Source organism: Callithrix jacchus, chromosome 5 (genome assembly GCF_049354715.1).
Source record: "Callithrix jacchus isolate 240 chromosome 5, calJac240_pri, whole genome shotgun sequence".
Classification (NCBI taxonomy): Eukaryota; Metazoa; Chordata; class Mammalia; order Primates; family Cebidae; genus Callithrix; species Callithrix jacchus.
The window spans coordinates 134856872-134866520 of NC_133506.1; the positions used below are offsets into that span (position 1 = coordinate 134856872).

Consider the following 9649-nt stretch of genomic DNA (forward strand, 5'->3'; position numbering starts at 1 on the left):
TCCCAGCTACTCGGGAGAGGCTGAGGCAGGACAATCACTTGAACCTGGGAGGCAGCAATTGCAGTGAGCCAAGATCACGCCACTGCATTCCAGCCTGAGCAAGAGCAAAACTTCATCTCAAAAAGAAAAAAAAATTTAAGCCTTGATTTTGTCATTGGAAAGCAGAAGTGAGAGGATGACACCCAGACCGCCCTGGATCCCTGGACGTGACTGCAGAAGCTGCACTCCGGCCTCCTGTCCCCCCAACCAAGGCTTGTCAGTGGGGCTGGGAGGGTTCCAGCATCTGTCTCAGGGATCTCTGAGGAGCCCATGAAGATCTGTCTGTGCCCCTCGAAGGCTGGCTGGCTGGCCAAGGGGGAAAAACGGCTCCCCAAGCCACTCTCAGAGGCTCTTGAAAGCCCAGTCCCTCCGGCAGGGCCCCAGCAGCGATCTAGGGCAGTCCCTGTCAAACTGAAGTGCCTGGGCCCGCAGCATCAGCAGCACCTGGGAGCCTGTGGGTGGGCCATGCAGATTCCAGGGTGCACCCCAGGCCTCCTCCAGCAATCTGGGTGCGGTGAGAACTGCTGACCTAGGACCTGAGAAGTAGCCCTGGAGGGAAGCCCTATGACCCCAGGAGGAGGGCTGGGGCCTTCCACAGGTTGGGAGAGCAAAGTGCAGCTGGACGCAGCAGAGGGGATGGGTTCTGGCCTCCCCCACTCTCTGTCCTCCGCTGCAGACACAGCCTGGGGCCCAGGACCCCCTGAGCAGGCGAGGCACTCGCCCCCCAGGAGTCTGCAGTATGGAGGCCCCACTGCCTGGAAGGACAGATGTTGCCTCTGCCTGGAGTAGCCCGCCCGAGGATGAGGACCCCTGCTCAGATGTGGATAGATCTGACAATCACAGCCACCCTGGCAGGGACAGGCAGGAATCCGAGTCCTTGCTGAAGGTGGGGTTTGCAGTGGCAGGGAGGCCACTGCCCGGCAGGGAAGCAGCTGCTCACCTCCCTCTCCCGTACCTCTGCCCCATGATCCTGTCTCCCGGGGCCACGAACACTTTGTTCACACCACACACGTGAATGAGCACCTGCTAGATGCAGGCAGAGGCTGGGGGCTGCCTGTGCAGGGTGGTCTCTCTCCTGCCTCCCTCCACATCCACACACCCTGTCTGCCTAGCTCCTGTCTTCCTGGGCTCCGGGCAGTGCCCCCCCTGGCTGAGGAGGAACCCCTCGTACCCATGTTCCCGGCACAGGTGGACCTTGCATGTCCACCTCTGTCCTGCCTCCCCTATCCCCTGCCTGTCCTCTGCATCCTTCATTCATTTCTACGAATCTGCCCAACACCTTTTTTTTTTTTTGGAGACAGAGTCTTGCTCTGTTGCGCAGGTGGGAGTGCAGTAGCCTGATCTCGGCTCATTGCAAGCTCTGCCTCCTGGGTTCAAACAATTCTCCTGCCTCAGCCTCCAGAGTAGCTGAGACTACAGGCGCTCACCACTATGCCCAGCTAATTTTTGTATTTTTAGTAGAGACCAGGTTTTACCATATTGGTCAGGCTGGTCTTGAACTCTTGACCTCAGGTGATCCACCCACCTCGGCCTCCCAAAGTGCTGGGATTACAGGCGTGAGTCGCCATGCTCAGACAACCCCACAACTCTTGCATGGGTACTGTGAGGTTTGTCAGTGGGGCCGGGAGGGCTCCACCCACTGTCTCAGGCCCATGCCTGAGTGCCAGGCCCATGCCAGGGCAGGGGCTGTGTGGGTAGCAACCCCAATACCTCTGCTCCCTGCTGGTGGGGCTTGCAGTCCAGTGGGGAAGGAAAGCTTCAGAAAACACCCACCTGGATGTCAAAGCCTTGTTACAGCACTGGGAGCTGCACTGGGCCTGGCAGCAGCAGGGAGATGCTCCCCAAGCGATGGTCCCAGGCTGCGTGTTCTGCTTCAGGCCCGGCCACATCTCCTGTTTATTGGCCCCAAACCCTCTGCCCAGGGGCCCAGCAACCTGGGGCAGGTGTGCCCAGCTGGAAGGGTAGAGCCTGCGTAGCCCAGCTGTGCCCTGCTCCCTGATGCCCCCAGTGCCCACCATCCCTAGGCTCTGCAGCGGGGGCTGTCTCGGTGCTCGCCACCCTGTGACAGACTTGCTAAGCGAGAACCTAAGGAGCAGAAATGCGGTCCTCCTCCTGTCCCCACCCCTCTGCAAGCAAAGCCAGCTGGTCCCCTCCCTCTCTCTGCAGACTCAGAAACTGGGGCGGCATTCGAGCTCCTGGGCCACGGGAGGGAAGCGCGCATGGGTGCATGCACATGCTCGAGGGAGGATGCCGGCTCACTGCTCCGAGGCAGTTGCTGAGGCCCTGTCGTTCGCTGTTAGCAAACGTGTTGGTGACCGAGTCCAGTGGGAAGGGGTGGATCCGTGAGGGAGGAGGAGAGGGAAGCGGGGGCACCCAGGAGGGCTGGAGAGCATCTAACTAACACCCAGGATGGCCAGAGACAAAATCAGAAAAACCGGAGCAAGAGAGTGAAGGGAAAGTGGATGGTGCAGCACGAGGGCCCTGCAGACGTGGGGGAGATGACTCTGCTGATAAATATTTGATTGCAGCCTTCACCAACTTGCACCATCTTTCCAGCCCCGCTCCCACCTCCTCCAAGGCCTGAGAAAGGGTGGGCTCCTGGTCGGGCGTGGTGGCTCACGCCTGTAATTCCAGCACTTTGGGAGGCTGAGGTGGAAGGATAGAATTGCTTGAGCCCAGGAATTCGAGACCATCCTGGGAACACATTGAGACCCACTCTACAAAAAAATAAAAAAAATGAGCCAGGTGCACACCTGTAGCCCCAGCTATGCGGAAGGCTGAGGCAGGAGAACTGCTTGAGTCTGGACCCTGAGGCTGTAGTGAACCAAGATCACACCACTGTGGTCCAGCCAGGGCCACAGGGCAAGACCCTGTCTCGGAAAAAAAAAAAGAAAGAAAGGGCAGCTCCTGTCCCATCTGCTTCCTTCTCACCCTGCCTCCAACCCTCTGCAAGGCCTCATCCCTGTCACTCTACTTGGGGCTGAATGATAGCTGCTGGGCTGGAGCCCAGAGCCCTGAGCTAACAAGTGTCAGGGGAACCTGCCAACATAAAGGGGGGGCTCCGGCAGTGTGTGCCAGATCCATGGGCATCTGTGGTGGCCCCTAGGAGATGGGGACATTTTAGGGACATTTGTGACACCAGAATAAAATCAGTGTATTTGAGCCCATGGTGCTTCCTGATTTTAAAGATGTTCACTCATAGAGTGCACGTGTCCCCATTTCCCAGCTAATAAAACTGAGGTGCAGAGACAAAGTGATTTGCCAGGCTAGTACAGGGCAGCCTCAGAGAGCAGCGCTGGCAGCCGGGACCACAAACCCACCGTCTACACCTCCACATGGAACTGAAACCATGCCTGGGGGGCTGGCAAGGAAGGAGAGGTTTCACAGCTGAGTGTAGGGGTCTAGACCCTGGAAGGCACAGGGATGGGCTCCAATGCCCCCTTAGCTACCAGGTAGTCCTGGCGACTGCCTGTCCTGTCTGCACAGGTTCCTCCATCTGAAACCTGTGGTCACCACTGAGCCTGGGCAGAGAAAATGCAGAATGAAAGCCAGCCAGCGTGACTCTGGGGGTCTCAGGGCGACCAGCATCATCCCTGCCCTCCGTGTCCTCCACACCTGCACTGGGGTGGCTTTGGTCCTGCTAGCGGCTCTCAGAGCTGGCTGCTCATCCCAGTCACCTAGAGAAGTGTCCACACCTGGGCTGCACCCCTGAACAATGGAGGCCACTTAAACCAACGTTTCCCAGGAGACTCTGACATGAAGCGCTGGTGGAGAGCCCCGGACCAGACTCTGATGGAAAAGCAAAGTGTATCAGGTCCATCCTGAGAGGGCTTGTGAATGCCCAGCACACAGAAGGCTGTGCAGCGAGGGTCTGTCCCACTGCTCTGCTCTTTCCCAGGTCTGCTGGGCTCAGAGTCAATGAGGGCCTGGGCTTGGGTGGTGTGAGTGGAGCAGTTTCTGCTGGGCTATGGGGCTTACCTCCGATGACCTCATTGTGGACCAGCTTGTGGAAGGGTCTGGTTCCCCAGAGGACTATGAATTCTCAGAGAATGGGGGTCACTTTCCTCACCCTTTGTCCCCATATCCCTGCACTCAGCACAGCACTCTGTTGTAGTCAGAAGAGTCTTAGTGTACATGGATGGGTGGGTGGATGGATGGACGGATGGAGGGGACGAGTGCATGGATGAGCTGGTGGGTGGATGGAAGGATAAATGGATGGTTGGATAGATGGGTGGATAGATGGATTGCAGGATGGGTAGATGAGTAGATGAATCAGAAGGTGGGTAGCTGGATGAGTGAATGGATGGATGGAAAGGTGGACAAACGTGTGGATGGCCGAATAAATGAGAGGGCAGATAAATGGGAGGGTGGATGGATGAGTGGATGAATGAATGGATGGGAGGATGGATAAAGGAGTGGATGGATAGAGGGATAGCAGGGTGATGGAAAGATGGATGAATATATGGAGAGAAGAGGGATGAAAGATTAGTGGGTGTGTGGATCATGGATGAACGGGTGGGTGGGTGGCGGACAGAGGGGTGGGAGGTTGGATGGATAGATGGGTGGCGGACAGATGGGTGGGTGGGTGGGTGGATAGATGGATGCATGGATGGATGGGTGGATGGATAAATAAATGAATGAGCTCAAAGACCATGGAAAAGTTGTTATCCCCCTTCCTCTACAAACTTGCCCCCCTCCTCCATCATCACTTGCACCTGGCACTGCCATTCAGCTCTCACAACCCGAATGCTGATTTCACTCCTCCTCCTCCTCAACCTTCCAAATGTTCTCCTTCACCCTTACTCTTGGTGAGACCTTGCTTCCTGCTTTCCAGGAACCAGGAGACAATATCCACTCTCACTTGCTCACCTCCCTGCCTCGTAACCCACACTGTTACACCAGGCCTTCCCTTCTGTCCCTGGGGATGAGCACCCATGCTCCCAGACACGACCAGCCACTGGACACTAGAGACCCGTGCTCCTCACCATCATGGGCTTGAATCTCTGGGAATTCGTGCCTTGCACCCACAGCCATCAATGCTTCCCTCCTTCTAGCACCCTGGCAGGCTGCAGTCTCTCCCACGATAGGGAAAGAAAACCCTCCTTCACACCATGGCCCCTTTATCCTGCGAACCCAATTCTCCACTTCCCTTGGGGCAAAACTTCCCAAATGAGTTATCCATACCTGTGGCCCCAATTCCCTCACGCCCATTCTCTCTTGATCCCACTCCAAGCCAGCGTTCCTAGGCACCATTCCCTGAAACCACCTCTGTCAAGGTTTTGACATGCACCATGCAATGGCCACTGTTCAGTCCTCGTCTGGCCTGGGCCTTCAGCAGCGCTGGACACAGTTGGTGGCTCCTGTGTACAGACACTTCCTTCTCTTGGCTCCGCTGCCCCACCCTTGGTGGGTTCTACTGACTGGAAGCTTCACTTGCCTTGCTGATTCCTGGGCGTCACTCCAACACCTGGATACTGATGGGCCCCAAAGCTCCGTACTTGGACCCCCTTCTTCCCCGGCTACACTGACTTTCTGAAGGTTTTGATTTAGTCTCAAAATTGAAAAAAACCTCCCCAGAATTCCAGCTGCCACTTGCAGTCCCTACTTGGAGATCTGATACACTTTGGGGGCACAATGTGCCCCTGAAGGGACATCTAACCTCCTGTCACCCCCCCCAAGGGACCTCTGACCTCCTCCCCATCGCCCCCTCCCAAAGGGACCTCTGACCTTCTCCCCGTCACCCCCTCCCAAAGGGACCTCTGACCTCCTCCCCATCGCCCCCTCCAAAAGGGACCTCTGACTTCCTCCCCATCGCCCCCAACAAGCCCATCTCTGTGGTTGTGCCCATCTCAGGAAACACCTGTCCCTGGTCCAGCACACAGTCCTAACCTGGGCATCACCCTTGACTTTGTTCTTTTGGTCCACACCCCACAAACAATCCAGGAGCAAACCCCACTGGCTCTGCCCACACACGCCTTGAACTGCCCACTGCTCCCACCCTGGTTGGGCCACCATCACCTCCTGTCTGGTCCTCTACGTCCTCCCTGGCTCTTACAGTCTGTCCTCTGCAGAGTGGAACCCAAAGTCCTGAGATGCACCCCCAGGGCCCTGCACAGCCCCTGCTCCTGCTTCTCTCTTCTCCCTTGTCTACTCCAGCCACAAATGTCCCTGCTGTTCCTTGAACGTGCAGCGCCACCTAAGCAACCTGGCACACAGGTATAAAAAAGGTGCTCACCATCACTGATCATTAGAGAAATGTAAATCAAAAGTATAATGGGATATCATCTCACCCATTAAAATGGCTTAAATCCAAAAGACAGGCAATAACAAATGCTAACAAGGATGCGAAGAAAAGGGAACCCTCATTCCCACTGTTGGTGGGAATATAAATCAGAACAACACTATGGAGAGCAGTTCGGAGGTTTCTCAAAAAACTTAAGATACAGCCACCATAGGATCCAGCAATCCCACACCTGAGCATACACCCAAAGGAAAGGAAACCAGCATACGGAAGAGGCATCTGCATTGCCGTTCGCTGCAGCACTGTTTATAACGGCTACGATCTGGAAGCAACCTCAGTGTCCATCAGCAGATGAATGGATAAAGAAAATGGGTGCACACATGGAACGGAGCACTATTCAGCTATAAAAAACATGAGGGCCTGTCATTGGCAATAACACGGATGGAACTGGAGATCATCAGGTGAAATAAGCCAGGCAAAGAAAGACAAACATCCCACGTTCTCATTTATTTGTGGGACCTAAAAATCGAACCGGTTGAACTCACGGACACAGAGAGTAGAAGGACAGTGACCAGAGGCTGGGAAAGGGAGGGGGTGGGTTGGGGGAAGGTGGGATGGTTAATGAAATAAAATCTACTATTTGGTAGTGGGAGCTATCACCTACTAACATGTAACAGGGAGACTACAGTCAACAATAACTTAATTGTACATTTAAAAATCACTGAAGGAGTGTAACTGGATTGTTCGTAACGTGAAGGATAAATGCTCAAGGAGGTAGACGCCCCATCTTCCATGATGTGCTTATTACACACTGCATGCCTGTATCAAAACATCTCATATACCCTGTAAGTATACACACCTACCATGTAGCCACAAAAATTAAAAATCAGAGAAATGAAAACTGGTGTCTCTTCATCCTGCTGGCACTTCCCCGCCCCGGCCCAGTGCTGCCCGTCCCCCTCTGAGCGCCTCTCGGCATCCATGAACACCACCAGCCTCTGCCCCCAGAACTAGTCAGGAGACCAAGGACTCTGTGCCCCCTGCTGCTGAATTTCCAGCATCCAGAGCGGTATGTGACACACAGAAGGGACACGCTAACAATGTCCCAAATGCATGGATCCATGCGCAAATGAAGAAAGAAGCCCGCGTGGGCATGCTGGCTGACCAAGCTCCAGGGCACCCCAAGGGCCATCTCATCCAATCCCCACAAGCCTGTTAGGGAGGTTCAGGTGCCGGCCTTGCTCTGCAGATGAGGAAACGCAGGCTTGGGCAGACACTCTGATAGCACCTGGCAGGCAGGCCCAGGTACCTGCCCAGGTTCACGGACAGACTGTCCCCTCCCACGCACACTACTGCACAGGCACACTTCAACACAGCTGCAGTGGAGGCCGTGGTTGGCTCACCCCAGTGTGTGAGTGCCATGGGGCGTGCTCTTTACAACTCCAGGCCTAGTGACCACATCGGGAGCCTGAAATCGGCCCTGTGGGAGCATTTATATCACAGGAATCGGCAAAGGCTGCACATCGGGGCTGTGTGTGGATCTGTCACAGGAGACAGGGCTGTCAGACACCTGCCAGCACACCACTGCCCGACTCCCTTCAATCACACATCAAGGTGCTCACCGTGGCTGCCCTGGAGGCCCGATGTGGTGGCAGGTGAATGATACTGAACAAGGCTGTCTGCAAAGACTGCACTCAACATTTTTAAATTAAATGCAATTCATGCAACAGTTAAGGAGTCCCTCCTCTGGGCCTGTATTTAAAGGTGAACGAGACAGGGCTATACACTAGAGGGTTTCTGGCACCACAGGGAGCTGACCATTCCCAGCAGCAGCAGTGAGAGCTGGAAGGGGGTGAGCTCCAGAAAGGCTGATGTCCATGTGCCTAGACAGGTCAACCGGGGCCGTGACAGAGGGGGAGAATGGGCTCGGGTGTGCAGGCCGAGGAAGGTGTGGCGGGGATGGTGGCAGGGCCAGGGCTCTGGGATACCCTCTGCATACCTTACTGGCTCTGCTCCACGAGGCTCGCCAGCCTGGCCTGGACCCCCTTCCCCTGTGGCTTTCTGGTGACAGTGGGGGATGGGAGAGAAGTGTGGGCCTGGTGTACTTATTTCCCTGGTTCCCCACTGGGAGGCTGTCATGGGCTGGCTCTGTCCTGGACCACGGTGGACTGACCTCGTCTTGGGGCCCAGTCCACACGCACCCCACTCCCTGGCTCTAGTCACCGCTTCCTCCACGTGTTCCTCTGAGTCTGGTATGGCGACAGCTCTGTTCTTGCCAGTCCCGGGGTCCTGTGGTGTCCCTGGTGGTCCCTCCAACCCTACCCTCTAGACACCTCCTTTAAAATAAACTCGACTCCAATTATACGGGAATGAGGGAGCCACCTGCTACCTGTTGGATCATCCTGCTGACGTGACGGTATGGGGTGAGGCCCTCCATAGCCCAGGACAGCAGGCGAGGCTCGGGGTAGGCTGGGGCTGCAGCCCCCGATTGTCCGAGCTGCTCGGCTTTGCCCGGGCTGTGCTCTGGATGGACATGCCCTTGGTCCCAGGACCCTGTGCACTGGCCCCACCACCTCTTGTGCTTCAGCACTTCAGTTTGCAAGCTGGGGACACTGACTCATCTGCCTAGAGACAGGGCTGGCAAGAGGACCCTCTGTCTTCCAGACCTAAGCTGAGGACCCTCAGAGGTCTCTGCCCACATCGCTGGCCCAGTGCATTCTCTGCCTGGTCTGTCCCTTGGCCAATGTGCTCTCCAGTCCTGCCTGGTAAGGTCCCCCAGCCTACACGTGGGATGATGGGCTGGCAGGCTGCTCAGGGAGCAGGCGGCGAGGGGACGGGCCAGTCTGTCCGCCGACGGAGCCCCGCCCTGCCCCACATGGCCTGGCCGCCTTCCCTCTGCACAGCCCTTCCTGGCTCCCTCTCCTCTCCGGCCCTCCAGGACAATGAAGCTAATTGCCCTTAGATGCCTCCCTCCTGTGGGAAGGGCGCCACGTGGCCCTGGGCTGGCAGGGCAGGCTGCAGTGGGAGTGAGGCTGGGCACCGGGCCATGTCTCCAGCACCTCTGGGCAAAGCCAGTTCCAGCCAGAAATGGGAAAGGGAGGGAGGGAGAACGCGGGCCCCCATCCGAGGAGCTGTGAGGTGTGTTACAGCCTGTGCCACCTGCGCAGGTAACCTGCCTGCCTGAGGCGAGTCCACCCACCTGCAGATCTGTGCTGCCCTCACCCTCACAGCCACCACCCCCCACTGCACAGTTAATTCTGCTGACCTGAAGAGGTGAATGCCACAAGCTGAGTTTCACGGAGGGGACACTGAGGCCGGCGCTATGTGGTCTGTGAGCAGGAAAGCCCCTCCCCTCCCTCAAGGCCTGGG

The 9649-nt window shown here is 56.6% G+C and overlaps 1 protein-coding gene across 45 annotated transcripts in view; it reads right to left on the reverse strand.

Moving 5' to 3' along the window:
* The window catches only part of RBFOX3 (RNA binding fox-1 homolog 3), a 508442-nt gene that overhangs the window by 27198 nt on the left and 471595 nt on the right, over positions 1-9649 (reverse strand). The window lies entirely within an intron of this gene.